Here is a 19236-nt window from a genome sequence, read left to right on the forward strand (position 1 = left end):
CCATGGCCTCCTCCCAACACCTTCTTTGTCCTCACCACCGGACCTTCCTCCTGGTGCCTGATAATGCTTGTACTCCTCAGTCCTCCAGCAATATGTCTTCTCACTCTCAGTTCCTCATGCCTCTTGCTCCCAGCTCCTCGCATGCATGCTACAAACTGCAGTGAGGTCCTTTTTAAACTTAGGTGCCCTGGTTAGCTAGCCTGTCCTAATTGATTCTAGTAGTTTCTTAATTGGCTCCAGGTGTCTTAACTATCCTGCCTGTCTTAATTGGTTCTTGCAGGTTCCTGATTACTCTAGTGCAACTCCTGCTCTGGTCACGCAGGAAGCAGAAAACTACTCATCCAGTGACCAGTATATTTGCCTCCTACCAGACTCCTGTACCCCACTGGTCTGGGTCTGTCACATAGGATAATATTTGTTTTGCTGATTCAGGGAGTGGGAGGGTGGGCTAAGAGTACGACATGAGCTGGAGAAGGCTTACACCATTAGAAAAACATGCATTCTACCAAAAAGCACATCCAGGAACAGTCCAGCAGGTATGCTGCCATACACATGCAATTTCGAGGGGACCTTGGACTCGTATCCTGAAGTTAATCATTAACAGAACAAGACCCAAATTCCAACCTTCTCACATCACTTACACTGAACAGATGATGACACCCAGCGTAATCTCACTATGACTAGAGCCCTACAAATCCCCAAATATCTGCTTTATATCTGCGGACCATTTTTGTGGCTCATGGATCGAATGCGGATACATTTTGTATCCGCATTGGACTCTGACCACAGCTTCATCTTTGAGCCAATGCACTGCTGTTATCCCAAGCCTCCAGCTGAGCTTCAAAGAGAAAGGAGGCTCTTGACTCAGCGCCCCTATCAGATGGATAACTCAGAAAAAAGATCATCTTGTCTAATGTAGCACTACAGAATCTGGGACAGGCGGATTCAGGCGGATAATACCTGTCTCTGCATTTTGGAATATTCATCCTTGAAGTATTTATTTATTTAAGGGTATTTAAAATATTTAACTAAGAATTTTCTATTGACATGGAACATCACATTTCCAAGGGTATCCTGAGACAAGAAAGCAGAGACAGTGCAATACTTTCACATTAGATTACAAGAGTCACACAGTGTCAAACTGAAACTACAGGCATTCATGCAGTTTTCATTTCTCCGAACTATGGATCCAAAGGCTCTCAAACTTTTGGGGAAGTCCAAATCCAGATGAAGTATCCTTTTATCCTTTCTTGCACAGTATAAAATCATACAGATGCATCACAGTGTCTGACTCTTCTTATCTGATCAAAAGCTTCTCAGTAGCTTCATGTAGATCATGGAACAGTAAGCATCACATAAGAACAGGCAGTAAAGTAAAGAATGGGTCCAATAACCCTTCACACATTGGAGGGTCACACTGGTCTCAGTTACTATATTAGGCTTACAAAAGAGCATAATGTCAAATCGCCAGTTTTACATCCCCTCATTTTCTGAAACATTTGTTTTTTAGAATTCATATTTACCATACTTAGGATCCTCCAGTTTTTTTTGGTTTGATTTGGTTTCTGTTTTTTTAAGTTTGATTAAAATTTCTGTAGCTATTTTTGAGTTATGAAAAATAGACAGTGCAATTCTCCTACTTTGACAAATAGAGGAGATCAGAATTCATTCAATGTTTAAGTTATATGATGATAGATGATATAGGAAAAACCTAAGGTATGTATAAATTAGGGCTGTCAAGCAATTAAAAAATTAATCATGATTAATCACGCGATTAAAAAAATTAGTTGTGATTAATCGCACTGTTAAACAATAATAGAATACCATTTATTTAAATATTTTTTGATATTTTCTACATTTTCAAATATATTGATTTCAATTTTAACAAAATACAAAGTGTACACTGCTTACTTTATTTTTATTACAAATGTTTGCACTGTGAAAAAACAAAAGAAAAAGTATTTTTCAATTAACCTAATACAAGTACTGTAGTTCAATCTCTCTATCATGAAAGTTGCACTTACAAATATAGAATTATGTAAAAAAAAACTGCATTCAGAATAAAACAATATAAAACTTTTGACCCTGCAAGTCCACTCAGTCCTATCTCTTGTTCAGCCAATCACTCAGACAAACAAGTTTGTTTACATTTGCAAGAGATAATGCTGCTGGCTTCTTGTTCACAATGACACCTGAAAAAAGTGACACACAATGTCACAAGTGTTTGCATGGCACTGTTGTAGCCAGTGTCACAAGATATTTACATGCCAGATGTGCTAAAGATTCATGTCCCTTCATGCTTCAACCATCATTCCAGAGGACCAGTGGCACTGGAACATTTTTAGTACTGGGCGAGGGGTGCTGAAAGCCAGCCCCTTTACCCCGTCCACATCCCCCACCCCCACCCCTACCCCCGAGCTGAGGCTGGGAGCATGGCTGTGTCTCTGGGAGGGGGGGCCCCGGACAAGGGTAAGGGGCCTGCGGCTGTGGCCACAACTGGGGGTGGTCATGGGACTAGGAGTGGAGCCCCAGGCAGGGGTTGGCAGCCGAGCCCTGGACACGGGGCCAGCGGCACCGCATAAAACCTGGGGGTGCTGCAGCACGCCCCACACTCCTACTTCCTGCACGTATGCAGAGGAAATGCATCCATGCTGATGATGGATTCTGCTCGATAACAATCCAAAGCAGAGCAGACCTATACATGTTCATTTTCATCATTTAAGTCAGATGCCACCAGCAGAAAGTTGATTTTCCTTTTGGTGGTTCGGGATCTGTAGTTTCCGCATCAGAGTGTTGCTGTTTTAAAACCTCTGAAAGCATGCTCCACACCTCATTCCTCTGATTTTGGAAGTCACTTCAGATTCTTAAACCTTGGGTCGAGTGCTGTAGTATCTCACATTGGTACCTTCTTTGTGTTTTGTCAAATTTGCAGCGAAAGTGTTCTTAAAATGAACAACATGTGCTGAGTTGTCATCTGAGACTACTACAACGTGAAATATATGGTAGAATGCAGGTAAAATAGAGCTGGAGACATACAATTCTCCCCCAAGGCATTCAGTCACAAATTTAATTAACACATTATTTTTTTAATGAGCGTCATCAGCATGGAAGCATGTCCTGTGGAATGGTGGCCAAAGCATGTAGGGGCATAAGGATGTTTGGCATATCTGTATGTTTTGCAATGCTGGCTACAAAAGTCCCATGCGAATGAATGTGAGAATGAATGTGCGAATGAAAGTGAGAATGTTCTCACTTTCTGGTGACACTGTAAATAAGAAGTGGGCAGTATTACCTCCCGTAAATGTAAACAAACTTGTTTGTCTTAAGGATTGGCTGAACAAGAAGTAGGACTGAGTGGACTTGTAGGCTCTAAAGTTTTACATTGTTTTGTTTTTGAGTGCAGTTATGTAACAAAAAAAATCTACATTTGTAAGTTGCACTTTAACGATAAAGAGATTGCACTATAGTACTCGTATGAGGTGAATTGAAAATGTTTCTTTTATTTATTATTGTTACAGTGCAAATATTTGTAATAAAAAATAATAATATAAAGTGAGCAGTATGCACTTGGTTTTCTGTGTTGTAATTGAAATCAATATATTTGAAAATGTAGAAAAATATGTAATAAATTTCAATTGGTATGCTATTGTTTAACAGTGTGATTAAAACTCTGATTGATTGTGATTAATCTTTTTGATTGCAATTAATTTGTTTGAGTTAATCACATGAGTTAACTGTGATTAATTGACAGCCCTATTATAAATCAATTATTAGGATAGTTATAGATTTACTTTCACTGGAACAACTCAAAAATGGTTTGGAAGCTTCATATTTGATATTGTGACCCTATGAATCCCTCAGTGCCAATTGGCAAACAGTTCATTGTTCTATAACAGCAACTCATATCAGGCCTGATAAACTCATTACATTAAACACATGCTTTCACAATATTTATTCAAAAAGCTCCTGTGATATCTCTAATAAAAGCTTATGTCATACTGATCCTCATAATTGTTGCAAGATGGATCGCTGGATGGATATTTAAGAATTTGTGTATGCATACTGAAAATATGTTTTTTAATGTGTCCCAGGAAAGGTTAACAAGACAGAGGGATGTATATTCACCTGAGGTCAGGGCCGCCCAGAGGATTCAGGGGGTCTGAGGCAAATCAATTTTGGGGGCCCCTTCCATAAAAAAAAGTTGCAATACTATAGAATACTGTATTCTTGTGGGGGCCCTGCAATTGCCCCACTTGTGCCCACCCCCAGGGAAAATAAACATTTAAAAACCTTCCACATCTGGGCACAAACCCAGTTTTGAGAAAACTTCTTTTCAAGTCACCTTCACAAGGTATCACTGGTTCTCAGCATCAGCTCATTAAAAGGGTTGGACAAATATTTTCCATCAAAACTTTTTTTGGATCGAAAACTAGTGGGTTTTAAAAAGCAGAAAAAAATCACGGACAATGTCTGCTTTCCTTCAAAATTTGTTGTGGTTTTTTTAATTGAAAAGCTGAAATTAGTCTGCCAAAACCTGATCATGGTTTGCGGTTTCAGAAGCATGTGGCCAAATATTTGCTGCTTGCTGTGTTTGATTGCTTAAAGAAACAATAAAAAAATTCTGCTTAAAAAAAAATCCAAAACTTTTGAACCACCTCAGCTTGTGACCAAACGCCTGAGCCCATCCAGTCAGAGATTTTTCCAGGTTTCTGATACTCTGCTGGCTTCCTTGACTCATATCTGTCTCCATAACTTTGGGTTCATTCAGGTTAGAACATAAGAACATAAGAATGGCCATACTGGGTCAAACCAAAGGTCCATCCAGCCCAGTATCCTGTCTACCGACAGTGGCCAAAGCCGAGTGCCCCAGAGGGAGTGAACCTAATAATCAAGTGAACTCTCTCCTGCCATCCATCTCCACCCTCTGACAAACAGAGGCTAGGGACACCATTCCTTATCCATCCTGGTTAATAGCCATTAATGGACTTAACCTCCATGAATTCATCTGTTTCCTAGAGACTGGCTCCATTGGGTCCCTCACAAACTGGTTACTGTGGGTTTGTCTTTAGTATAGCTTATGTACATACTCCACGAACTGAGCATTTGAGCTTGTTCCAGAATCTGGGATGAGCCTATGTTGTGAAAACTGAAATGCACAAAATAGCACATGCATGTGAATGGACACAGGGAGCTAAAATTAAATTAACCCAGGGATTCTCAAACTAGGGGTTGCGAGCTGTCAGCCTCCACCTCAAACCCCGCTTTGCCTCCAGCATTTATAATAGTGTTAAAAATATAAAAAAGTGTTTTTAATTTATAAGGAGGAGGGGGTCTCACTCAGAGGTTTGCTATCTGAAAGGGGTCACCAGTACAAAAGTTTGAGAACCACTGAATTAACCCCTCTGGAGCATCAGGGAATGCAGGGGAGGGGGGTCTCCCTTGGTAGGGTTGGGAAGGAGGTAGGTGGTATAGGATATTGCTCTTCTCATGTGATCCCTCCCCCACGGCTCTCTTGGCTCTATCACTGTTAATCTAAAGTGGCTAATTTTAATGAAGCTACCCTGCCCTGACATGAATCTCCCTATGGCACTGAAATTAAATATAGACTATAATTTGGCATTTGAGAAGTGAAAGGGATGGTAGCCCTAAGGGAAAAGCTAACAGCTTGGCTCTTTGTGTTAAATAGCTGTCTTCAAGCCTCAAACTGCTGATTGAGCTTTAGGGTAGGGAAGGCTGTGCCTCCCCAAACAGCCTGGCCTTGCCCCCTATCCGACCCCCACCCAATTCCTGCCCCCCAACTACCCTCCTCAGAATCCCCGACCCATCCCGCTCCTTGTCCCCTCACCGCCCCCCCAAGACGCCCCCCAACCACCACCCCAGGACCTCACCCCCCACCAACCCCCCCTGCTCCCTGTCCCCTGACTGCCCCGACCCCTACCCAACCCCCCCGCCGAGTCCTGACAGACCCCAGGAAAGCCCATGATCCAACCCCCCATTCCCCATCCCTTGACCGCCCCCCCCGAACCTCTGCCCCCTCCCTGTCCCCTGACTGTCCCCGGGACTCCCTGCCCCTTATCCAACCCCCCCAGCCTCCTTACCATGCCGCTTACCCCCACCTCTCCCCTCTTCCGGAGCCTCAATGAGCTGCATCCAGGAGCGACCCTGGACAGCACTGTAGCGGGGTGGCTCCACGGTCCCTGAGCTCCCGCAGCTCGCAGCCCCGCCCCCTTATCATGAGGCTTTGAGCGGGAGATGCTCAGGCCCCACTGGAGCCACGCCACTTTAGCTCTGTCCAGGGACACTCCTGGACACAGCGCGCTGAGGCGCCAGGGGAAGGGGATAGGCGGGTGCGGGGGAGGAGCCTCAGACATTCTCATGGGGCCCCTGCGGGGCCCAGGGCAAATTGCCCCACTTGCCCCGCCCCCCCCCCGGGGCAGCCCTGATTCACCTGTCTGCCTTGGTTCATATGTAAAATAAGTATTGTAAGGCAACACAATGGAAGTACTTTTCCATACAATGCCAATATGAGGCTGTGATGGCAACATGGAACCAGCACACTGTGGAATAAACCTCAGGGATCATCCTGATTCTGACGACAAAACAGTGAATTTTGGGGATATAAGAAGGTAAAAGGACACATCTTTATATTCTTCACTGAGGAACCAAAAAAGAACAGCACTTTTTGCATTTATGAAAGGAGGATCCAGGCCATGTTGGTTGGAAATGCTGGGAGATAGCTTGTCTCACCTAAAGCAACAGGGTTTGGTCTGTTAAGTTAAGTTTAGACTCTAGGAAATGTGTTATATTTTGTTTTATATGTAACCATTTCTGTTTCCACTTCTTATTCTTACTCACTATCTCTTAAATCTTATCTTTTGATAATAAATTGTTTTCACTATAAATATATTTCAGCACTGTGATGTTATATGGGATCTGATCCTCAATTAATTCAAAACAGATGGGTATGGGCACTGTTCCTTTAGGGGCAGCTGGCCTAGTAATTTCTGTGAGTGTCCACTGACAGGGCTGGACACTACAGGGGAATGCTTCAAAGGGGGTTCAGGGATTGGGGTGCGCCTATTGTTAACCTGTAAGACAAAGGGATGGGTTGGCATAGCCCTAAGGAGATTGTTTGGGTAGCTAACAGGCTGGTGGTGGCAGGAAGCTGACACCCAGTTAAGCACAAGCAAGTCTCTTTCTTGCTGGAGGCAGAGGGGTAAAAAGCTGGCTAGCACTTCTAGGCACCCCCAAGCAAGTGTTGCAGCTATGTACATAGATCCTGAAGAGCAGCACATGTTATGCTCAGTTTTTTACCCCACAACCAGGGGTGGCTCTATGTATTTTGCCACCCCAAACATGGGAGTCAGGTGGTTTTCGGTGGCATGCCTGCAGGAGATCCGCTGGTAACGCGGATTTGGCGGCATGCCTGCAGGAGGTCCGCTGGTCCCACACCGTTGGTGTATCCGCCGCCGAAATGCCCTGAAACCGCGACACCAGCAGACCTCCTACAGGCATGCCTCCAAAGGCAGCCTGACTGCCGCCCTCACGGCGACCGGCAGGCCGCCCCCCGCAGCTTGCCGCCCCAGGCATGTGCTTGATGCACTAGTGCCTGGAGCCGACTCTGCCCACAACAAGGCATGCAGAGTGTGTGTTACACACATGCGCCTTGGAATTTTAAACACAAAGTAAAGAGTAAATAGAATTTTAAAAATCTTATTTCTGTTCTGCGGTTAGTTTTGCATTTCTCTCAGCCTGGAAAATATAAACAGACTTACCAGTTTCAGTTTCATTTCTAGTCAGTTTCAAGCCCATTTCACAGAGCAGTTCTTATAGGGTGACCAGATAGCAACTGTGAAAAAACAGGACAGGGAGTGAGGGGTAATAGGCACCTATAGAAGAAAAAGTCCCCAAAAATGGGACTGTCCCTATAAAAATGGGACATCCGGTCACCCTAGGTTCTTAGGCACCAACACAATGCTGCGATGTTTGAGTTGCTACACTTGAGTTGAATTCACTTGCCTTTTCTTTTCGTTTTTTTAAATGGTCAATGGGGCTGAAGGCAGGGGAAGTTGCCCTGGAAGGTTTTTTTCCCTTCTCACCTCTGTACTAGGGGTCGGAACCCCAAAGGCTGTACTACAGCTATGTTTGTTCTAGCTAGATACAGTGGCTATGCTGTAGCTGATTCTAGAAGCAGAATGAGCAGGATATTTGTGCTCACCAAAGCTCCCAATCTTCACCAGTCCTATAGCCTACTTCCCATCTCGCAAATGCTACATTTGCTAAGTGGCCCAGCCTTAGCAGGCCAGTTCCCCCCAAAGCAACTGAAGACCTTAAGAGGAAGGGGCAAGGGACACTGAGCCTCACTCTGATGGTATCAGAATTAAAATGGAAGGTGTGCGCCAAGGCTTATCGGAAAGAGGTTGGCTGGTGCAGTGTGTTCATACCGATTTTGCTGCTATCCAAACGTCCTCCCTAGAGGTTTACAGAATACATCATACCTCAGACCCAGGCCTCGAGTGAATAGTTTGGGAGTTCAGGGTCAGTTTTTGAACACTTTAGTTTGACACACAAAAACCTATATCACAGCAATATTAAGGGTTTATCTTAAAGTGACCAAAGTTAAGAACCAAGTCCAGTATTGCCAGCCTCATCATTTTTGAACATTTGACTCAGGGCCCCAAAAAATTATGAAATGAGATTTTTAACAATAATAACACATGGTGGGTTCTTTTTGTTTGCCTTCTGATTTCAACCTTCAGAGTGCACTTGGATCACATCTTCAAGCTTTTTCTCCACCTCCATGAGGGTGAGAAACTTAATTTTTTGTTTAAAAGAAATCTGAGATTCTCAAGAAATGCCATGACTCCAGGAGCTGGGATTGGAGGAAAAATGACCATAAATAGTGGAAGACTCACAATACAAAAAAAATCACAAGAGTTGGCAATAGCATAAGCCTTAGAGATACACTGGTTCCTGGTGGGAGATTATATATTTCCACAGAAAACCCAGGGAAGAAGAAACATTAATATTAAAAAAACCCTCTACACACAGATATGACACATGAGTTCTTGGGGGGGGGGGAACTCATGATCATGTTAAGGGGCAGCAACTTTGCAATCACAAGGAGTCTTAGGACACATGAAGAATTCTGGTCTCTACCTCACAGTTACTTTGACATCTGTGTGGACTATCCTTGGTCCGCTTCCTCTCCGTGTTACCATTGCCAACTCTGGCTGTGCTACTACCGCTTACCCCTCTGCAGCTGCATACTACCTTAATCATAGCAACACATTCTGCAGCACTTAGTGTACCTATTGAAGGTAATTGACCTGCACATGTAAGAGTTACTCAGTGCAAGGGTTGCTGAATCAGTTCTGTAGCATGCTTTGATGTGCAGAACTTGTAGTGCACTATAGCAGGGCCAACACAGGCAGTAAGTACATGGCAAGCTAGTGCACTGTAAATTCACATCCTGGCTTGCCGCAAGCTAACTCCCCACATAGACAAGCCCTTCCATACTTACGTGGCTCCCTTATCACAGTATCTGAGTGCCTCACAATCTTTAATGTATTTATCCTCACGACACCCCTGTGAGGTAGGGAAGTACTATTATGTCCATTTTACAGAGGGAGAGGAGACCCAGAGGGGCCAAGTCAAAGGTCACACAGGAAATCTGTGGCAGAGCAGTGACTTAAACCCAGGTCTCCCAAGCATCCTAAATGCTGGAGCATGTCCCCAATACTGCATCTTAAACTGGTCTTCTTTTTATGACACCATAATCATTTCTTCAGCAGCCAATTATCTTGGGGTTTTTTCCCAAGTAAGGAAAAAGCAACAGAAACTAAAGCTAAAACACAAAGATCCTCTTTACACACAAAATATTCTTAAGCATAAGTGGGGGATGGGTAAAAAAAGTATTATAGCAGGAAAACAGTCCAAATAGAATATTAAAGATTTTCTATAAGACATCAATGGATCTTTAAGACCATACTTTCTGGCTAACATACAATAATAAAATATTTATTTCAATATATTCTACAATATGCAACCTTCACTCACGGAATTTGGGTTTATACAGTGAAGGTCCCAAGCCACGAAGTTTGAATCTAAAACTTTCCCATAGTTTTGGGGTGGGTTTGGATCTCCGGGTCTGAAAAAGGTCCATCTGTAGTTTTGTAGATTCTCTCCCCTGTGATTACAGCATCACTGCTTATCAAAATGTAGCTCCGGAGCATTTGTTACATACATTTTTAATGACATGGTACTTAACAGGTTATATTTAGCAGGAAATTGAAGGAGTCTTATTCGATTTAACAAAGTAAAGTACTTTCATGGTTATGTGGTTCACTTTAATATTCCCTTAACATCTTGTTCTCTCTTTCTTGAGAAAGATGTTAACATTAAGCCAGGAAGGATGTAGATGCCAGCTTAGTTTTTATTTATTTTATTTTTTTCTCTCCTTTCAAGTTATATATAACTTCTCCCACAGTGAAACTGTCAGGATAGTATACAGTTCAGAGGGTTAAAGCAATGACCAACTAATTAGGACACACCGAGAGAGTCCAAATATAGGATCCAATCCTGCATTCATTGCATACACAACTCCCACCAAGCTTCCAGTGCTGGAACAATTTGTATAGTGGGTGTGCTGAGAGCCTTTGAATCAAACTGTAAACCCTGTATATAATGGAAACCACCTCAAGCCAGGGGTTGCAGCAGCACCCCCGCATCCCTAGTCCAGCACCTATGATAGGAGTTGCGTTTGTAGAGAATTCAGGACTGGGCCAATAGTTAAACAAGAAGAATTCACATCTCAGGAAGAAGAAGCAATGCACAAGGATATGGTATGGTCAGCTGCCAAGAGAAATTGGAAAACAAACTAAAGTGTTCTTTCACTCTGAAGCAGACGCAGAAAGAGCAAGGCTTTCTACTACCTTTCACAAGACTCATTTTTAGGAGTATGAACTCCATAAGAACATAAGAATGGTCATACTTCTAGGGTAGATGGTCCATCTAGCACAGAACCCTATCTTCGACAGTGGCCAATGCCAGATGTTTCAGAGGGAATGAACAGAAAAGGGCAATTATTGAGTGATCCATCCCATCATCCAGTCCCAGCATCTGGCAGTCAGAGGTTTAGGGTCACCTTCCGTACCTTCAGTAGAGCATTCTGTACCTTCAGTAGAAAGATGTTATGTTGGTCCCCAGCAGCCTATTTGGTGCAGAGGTAGTTTGTTGTAGGCCAATTAGACAATAAAACATCACAGATTCAGTAGAACCTCAGAGTAAAGAACACCTCAGGAATAGATATTGTTTGTAACTCTGAAATGTTCATAATTCTGAACAAAACATTATGGTTGTCCTTTCAACTGAACATTGACTTAATACAGCTATGAATATTTACTATGCTGAAGAAAAAATGCTGCTTTTAATGATCTTAATTTCAATGAAGCAAGCACAGAAACTGCATGCTTAAGTTATCTCCAACCCCAGAAGTCAAGGCAATCTCAAAGGAAGAGAGTAAACCTCGTCAATGTGTCTCCTCCTCCCACTCCTATCCCTTTTTTTCTGGCTGTCCCTTTTTTATGGAATATCTTCCAAAGGCTCACTTCTTCCACATTGCAGAAGTTCATAATAATTAAAAATCATTTTTTTCTTTCATCTGGGATTTCCACTGTGTCACATCTTAACTTTGCAATTGTAGACTCCTTGTGTAGGCTCTGTCCTCATTTTGTACAGCACTGAGCACACGATCTTACTCTTAAATATTAATTAAATTAAAAAAAATTAGATAATTCAGCTATCTCCTTTTAAGGTTTTTCACTCAGACATAAGAACACAGGAACTGACAAACCTGGTCAGACTATTAGTTGATCTAATCTGTTATCATATTTCAGGCAGTGACATGACATTTTTCTCAGAGTATTTTCACTAAAAAAAATGAGAGTGAGTTTCTTGGAACCTAAAACGCTTTCCTTTATTGTGAATAAAGAGAATCGTATTGGTACTTCTGGGTTCTGTTTCTGTTCTGTCACAGTGTCAGTATGTGACCTTAGTCTGAAACTTCTGTTTCCCCAATTCTAAGAATATTCATATTACAGTTTTGTGATACTCAAGAAAAATTGTCTGTAAAATTTTACTCTTACTTTATTTCCCTCATCTCACCTTTCCAGAAAGGTAAATGAAATGACAATTTTCACAGTAAAAGAAAAAAAAAGTCACCAAATCCATCTTTTGAATTTCAAAATATGAATCCTCCTTTCACTCAGGATGGCTCCATTTTTCTTTCTGAAAAGGGCTTGTATGCATTGGCAAAGAGGCCTATTGTCAAGACAAGGATTTTTGGAAAGCATAGTTAAATACTCAGAAACTGGGCCCATTTTGAACTGGTAATGAAATAAAGAAAACTGAATAGTTTCGCTTTTCATTGTGACTATTATCCACATCTATTTAGTTATAGCAATATCACAGGGGTGTTGTCAGACTTCATTAATATTTGTAAAGTGCTTTTAGAGTCTCAGATAAAAGGAGCTATATAAATACAATGAATTATTATTAGGAACCTATTCAGCATACATAATATGGAGAAGCTTCTCCATATTCCATGTAGGTTACATCAGTCACTGAGATGTGTGTGAGAGAGAAAATTTCTCCCCTATTGCATTTCTTAGGATCGAGAAACTCAAGCCAAGAGCTGGAGCCTCAATTTGGGTACAAATGGGGTGCAGGCCTATACACAAACTTCCTTTTCTGTGACGAATTCCAATCACAGAAAGCATTGTTCCGCTGTTTGATAGACTGAAAATCTTTCTGGAGAAACAATAGTTTTTTCTGAAATTAAACAGAATGGAAAGAGAAACTGTGCCCTCTCAGGGCTTGGCTACATTTACAGTTTGCAGCGCTGGTAGTTTGCAGCGCTGGTCATCCAGCTGTGTAGGAGCAGTGCTGGTGTGTGGCCACACTCACAGCTACCAGCGCTGGTGTGTGGCCACATTTGCAGCATTTCCAGCGCTGTTGGGAGTGATGCATTATGGGCAGCTATCCCAGCATTCAAGTGGCCGCAACGTGCTTTTCAAAAGAGGGGGGTGGAGTGGGGTCTAGTGTGACAGGGAGCGGGGGGAAAGAGAGAGTGGATTTTTGGAGCCAACACTGTGTGTTAGCTTCCTGACTTGAAAAATCAGAACATTTTTCCGACCCCTTAGTCTTAACTCTTAATTGCAAACAGCCTACAGGCAACATGACTCCCCGTTGTTTCCCTGCCTGCCTCTCACTTGATTGTTTACAGCCAGGTACAGATGATCACAGCAAACAGGAGCTGTGTTTGTTTTTTAGATAGCAGCAGCAACGGAGGAGCTCCACAGAGCTCATTCACAACAGGGAGGAGGATCTCATTTGATTGTTCACAGATTGATCACAGCAAACAGGAGCTGATAAGCAGCTCCGGTAGAAACGGGGAGCTCCGGAGGTTCACAACAAAACAAAGAGAGGCTGCATAACAAAACAAAGGGAGTAATTTAGTTTAAAGCATTCTGGGATATCTCCTTATTCCCTGGAGGCCAATAAAAGCGCTGGTGTGTGTCCACACTTGATGAGCAGCGCTGGATCACCAGCGCTGCAATTGCTACACCCCAACCTGGCCAGGTGTACAGCCAGCGCTGCAGCCAGGGAGTTGCAGCGCTGGATGTGCCTTGCAGGTGTGGACAGTTACTAATTGCAGCGCTGGAAAGCCTCTACCAGCGCTGCAACTTGCAAGTGTAGCCAAGCCCTCAGTGACTCAGATAAATCGGACTCCAAAAAGAAGTGTAAAATACAAGAGAGTTATCCTGAAAGAGTATGTCAGCAAAGGGAAAGCATCTCATAGAAGATGTCTTAGTTTTCAATTTTTGTTGAACAGTCTGATGAGAACTATATGATATAATTACATGTTTGACCGCTTCAGTGCCTAACCCAATGTAAGATAATAAGACTAAGGGATACATTTTAAGGGGATGTTGTCCCAGCTTCATAATTTGCATCTGCAAGATTAAATGTGCTCAGTGTACAAACAGACCACAATTAGATCCACATGGGCAGATCTTTGAGCCTACTTCAGAGTCCCCTGGAAATCTGCGGGGCTCCATGCCTGCACAAGAGTCCATGCACATGGATTCAATTGCAGGATTGCCATCCTAACGCCCCAATCAAGTAGATGACTACTTGATTTGCAAACATATAAATGGAGGGAGGGTTTCTCACCATTGTTGACATAGATTGATAGGCCACTTCAGAAAAATTCACACAAGAAGTTTTGATGACACCTAATTAATTCTTTAATTACCGTGTCTATTGCCTCTTGAAAAATAATTTGTATTCTGCTTCTTGGGGCTACAAGCTGGGAAAAAGCATTACCTCTTATTCGGTGCGTTCATTAGAGTTTGTAAATGAGCATCACATTCACAGTTTAGCAGAAATTGAAGTTGTCAGGACAGTGCATTTGGGAATCAGTTATGAAAAGTGGAACAATTTTATCTTTAATGAATATTATGTGATCATTGGCTTTGTTGTTCATATGGGACAGAGATTCACCTTTAGTGGATTACACAGCTAAACCAATTTACATAATAACATCATACACATTAAAAGAACATTGTCCTTGTGGAAACAAGATTCAGCTGCTGCAAGGATAAAATAAATGCAACAAACTAACACTTCATAGGTTTATAGATCAGCAGGGATCACAAAATTCTCTCGGATGGTAACTTCCGTAGAGTTCAGCACTAAACCAGTTTCCAAAAGCACATTATGCATTTTGAAAACAGTTTGCTTCTTGAAGCATGCACAGCTCACCCAATAGGAGTATAACAATACATTTAATTACCTTCAAACTTTTCCTACTGCACAAATCACCAGGGATCACACAGTCCCATGAAGATGATCACAATGGTAGAAACCTGAGCAGTAAACCAAATTTTCAAAAGTATGCTATTACATTAACAGCATAACAAAAAGGTGTTATTAGTATTTCTCATTAAATCACTCATGATTTGATTCCATGTGATGTCCCAATTATCTTGTACTTCTATTCCCTCTTACTAAGGACAGACACATCCCCTTGTTGATAGTTTCAGGACATTCATTGTCATTAAGATTATCTCAAGTGAAGATTTTGTCCAATTTTCCAGTCATTGTTCAGCACGGTTCTATCAGCATTAGGAACAATGAAAACACTAGTCTGGAAGAGCTGAAGGCATTTTTATCACCATCTTGTTTAAACCTGGTTTCAGAAGCGGTAGGTAAGATGGAGGAAACAATACACACAACTGGTCTACACTAGCACACCCCCTGATGTTAGTGTAAACTACCAGTGAGTGTGAGTTACAGGTCCTCAGCAAAGGCTATGAGCTGTTGCAGTCCCCAGCAACAAAGTGCTTGAGCTTTAGCTTGAGCTGTAGAGCTGTCTTGTTTTAGATCTGGGGGTCCCTAATTCAAACCCCCATATGTCAACTAAGATGGCAACCATCACACAAGCACTGCTTGAACTGCACTGCTGTTAGAGTCACAGAAAGAACAGGAGTACTTGTGGAACCTTAAAGACTAACAAATTTATTTTAGCATGAGCTTTCGTGAGCTGCAGCTCACTTCTTCGGATGCATAGAATGGAACACACAGACAGGGGATATTTATACATACAGAGAACATGAAAAGGTGGAAGTATGCATACCAACAGGCAGAGTCTAATCAATTGAGATGAGCTATCGTTAGCAGGAGGAAAAAAAACTTTTTGAAGTGATAATTAAGATGGCCCATAGAAGGTGTGAGGAGAACTTAACATAGGGAAATAGATTCAATTGGTGTAATGACCCAACCATTCCCAGTCTTTGTTTAGGCCACAGTTAATAGTATCTAGTTTGCATATTAATTAAAAGAGTCACAGAGAAAATCCTCATTGTAGAGGGAAAATGAACCAGTTTTACTCCTTATTTATTATTCAGGATCAGGGTCCTATTATAATAGGTACTGTACAAACACACAGGAAGATACAGCCCCTGCCCCTTAACAACTCAATCTAAATAGAGGAGGCAGACAACTTGTAAGCAAAATATAAGGAACAACTTTTACAAGTTAATGTTTCAAAATATTTTCTCCATCAAGGTTCCTCATCAATCTGCACCGGTATTGCTGACCCAATGTGCCTTTTTGCTCACCCCACATAAGATGATTCAGGTTCAGTGTGCAAATGTGTCCAGAATTTCCAAAGGTTTTTACACAGCAGGATGGAGAGGGAGAGAGAGAAAGAAACATTTAGCCAGGGATGTAAGTTGTAGAGAGGCACATAGTGATTTAGGCCCATCCACCCTCGTGTGCACTTAATCTATGTATATTGTGGCTGTGTTCAAGGAGCTTGGACTCGCTCAACAGGAACTTTCAAACTTGGAAGGAGCAGCAGGGAGTAGGTCATTCAAGCCAAATTTAGGCACTGAGAATTCCAACCAATCCAGGGCACACCTAAGTGGTCTGGCGCTGGTGCAGATTTTTCCATGGTGACAGGTTTGAAGAAGCTGCTCATGAGGAGGAGCAGGAAGATGAAAAGGGTCATAAGGGCAGAAAACCAGAAACGGTGTGTCACATCAAAATGAATTTTATGTTAGACATGGATTAAAAAGAAGAGGGGACTGTAAATTGCTAGGAGATTTGTTAATGACATCGCTCTAAATGGAAGATCCTGTTAAGAGATTGGCTTTTTAAGAGATGACCCCTCTCTCCATCTGTTCAATTATCCCTCTTTTAACCTGTACTTTCAGGAAAGTTGTCCAATTTCCAGAGCCTGAATCCTGGCCCAAGATGGTTTCTTTCCTGCTGCTGCTTTTGTAGCTTCCAACAGTGGGCCAGGCTGGGTCCTTTGATATCGATGCACCACTGCAGTGGCAGCAATGGAGATAAAACAATAGATGTATATTTGTATTTTTTTCTGTCATGTTCACTATTTAGAGTAACAGACACTAGAGTTGACATAAAAAAAGATTTCCAGCCCAGTGGATGTTCCAATATTTGGATCTTTGTTGATCCCAAATATGGGAAAGAAGTTGACTAATAGGGCTGGTTAAAAAAATTCTGTGGAAACTGTTTTTGAGCAGAAAATTTGCAGTTTTGACTAAATTATTTTTTTTCATTAAAAATCTTTTTTTTTTTTGCTGAAATCTTGAGACTTCCTGTGAAAATTTTCACAAAACTGAAAGTTTCCCTCATTTTCATCAACAATTTCTTGGATGAAAAAATTTCAGATCAACTCAATGGACTAGTTTCTGATCAACTTCCTCTGCCAGGCTAGCCTCCCCACCAGCTGCCTCTAAATAGAACACATAACAATGGTGACTGCAAGAGCTAGTCTGGAATTTTCCATTAAAATCATTTTTCAAGAGGAGACGAAGACCACGTCCAGCCAGGGAGCTCAGCCTACAGAGGACAATGGAGGCATGAAGCACCCAAATCATAACTCCTAGGAAGCACTGCGGCAACTCATGAGGACACAGATTAATGTCAAACTGACCTGAAAGTAAATGTTTCTATATGATTTGACCAGCCAAATTGTTTCAATTATGGTTGACCCAACCCAAAACAAAATATTTCATTTTCATTTACCCAGAGGAAAATTAAAACATTTCAGCAAAATTGAAATTTTCCCACAGAAAATTTGTTTTGCATAAACAGCAGTTTCCATTGAAAACAATATTTTGACAGAAAATTCCTGACCAGCTGTAGTAGACATGATTGTAAAAGCACTACACTCAGAGGTAGCTTTTGGGGGAGGGGCAGACTGCAGAGTAAAAAGTGACAAAGAGTCCTGTGGCACTTTATAGACTAACAGACGTATTGGAGCATAAGCTTTCGTGGGTGAATAATGAAGTGGGTATTCACCCTTTGTCTACTAGGAGTGGCATGTTTGTAATTGCCTGAACTCTCTTAAATTTACATAATATGAAGTCCAAAGAGATCCTTTCTCCCAGGTATGTGATATCGTGGATCCAAAATTTACATTTTCCCCTTTTAACTTTAGTCCTACATCCTGATCTCGCTATAATCTGTGGTCATGTTCTATTGTTCTCCCCCCATTAGACTATCAATGTATACCTTAACATCTTTTGTACCTTCAAATATTTGTTGCACTTTCCAATAAAATACCTGATCCAGATCTGATACAGATCTTAACCAGAATGGCAGTCTGCAAAAGTAGCATCTTTCATATGGTGTATTAAAAAGTACACACATGTGTTCTACTCTCATCTAAGGGGATTTGCCAAAATCCTGCTGATGCATCCAACATGGAGAAGCCTTTACCACCAGCCATTTCTCCAGAAGTGTCTTCCTTTCTGGGAAAATGTGCTCTTTTGACATATATATTAAGTTCTTTAGGGTCTAAGCATAATCTAAGTGTTCCATCTTTCTTATCTAGTTAATAATAAACAAACCATTCTGTAGGCTCTTCTACTTTGATTATCTCTAGAGCCACTAATCTGTTTAGTTCCTTTGAGTCCGTTTCCTCTCCTTCCCCGCCGTCAGAGTTAGAGGAACATGCCCGCAGGAATGTATGATAGTACAATTAGGCCCTGTTAATTCAATTTGATATTTTGTTGGCTGTTTTCCTATGGCAGGGGTGGCCAATCTGTGGCTCCAGAGCTGCATGTGGCTCTTCAGAAGTTAATATGCGGCTCCTTGCATAGGCACCAACTCCAGGGATGGAGCTACATGCGCCAACTTTCCAATGTGCCGGGGAGGTGCTCACTGCTCAACAGCTGGCTCTGCCACAGGCCCTGCCTTCACCCCTTCCTCCAAGGTCCGCGCTCCTTCCTTCCTCCTTCCCTGAGCCTGCCACCCCCTCGCTCCTTCCCCCTCCCCCCAGAGCCTCCTGCATGCCACAGGAAGCATGGGGAAGGAGGGGGAGGCACTGACCAGCAGGGCTGCTGGCAGGTACGGAGGGAGCTGAGTGGGGACTGCTGAGGTATTACTGTGGCTCTTTGACAATGTACATAGGTAAATTCTGGCTCCTTCTCAGGCGCAGGTTGGCCACCCCTGTCCTATGCCCTTAAAGACATCCTGAAATTCATCTTCAATACCTGAGTCCCCTTGCCTCTCTAAATGAGCTTAGTCTCGGTACTAACCCTAGAGCTTGACATGTTTTCAAACCCAGTATATGTGTAATTGCAAAGAAAACCATTATTTCAGTCTTGTCTTTTAACTTTACCTCTAATTCACATGTGC

At 42.2% G+C, this 19236-nt stretch overlaps 1 long non-coding RNA gene across 2 annotated transcripts in view; it reads right to left on the reverse strand.

Annotated features, from left to right (window-relative positions):
* Positions 1 to 1201: 1201 nt before the first annotated feature.
* LOC123352555 overlaps positions 1202 to 19236 on the reverse strand; it is a 53872-nt gene continuing 35837 nt past the window's right edge. For both annotated transcript variants that reach the window (XR_006574211.1, XR_006574214.1), the window contains 2 exons: positions 7776 to 7849; positions 1202 to 1323 (listed from right to left, as the gene is read on the reverse strand). This is a non-coding gene — a long non-coding RNA (uncharacterized LOC123352555). The remainder of the gene's footprint in view (positions 1324 to 7775; positions 7850 to 19236) is intronic.

This window comes from Mauremys mutica, chromosome 1 (genome assembly GCF_020497125.1).
Source record: "Mauremys mutica isolate MM-2020 ecotype Southern chromosome 1, ASM2049712v1, whole genome shotgun sequence".
Lineage (NCBI taxonomy): Eukaryota > Metazoa > Chordata > Testudines > Geoemydidae > Mauremys > Mauremys mutica.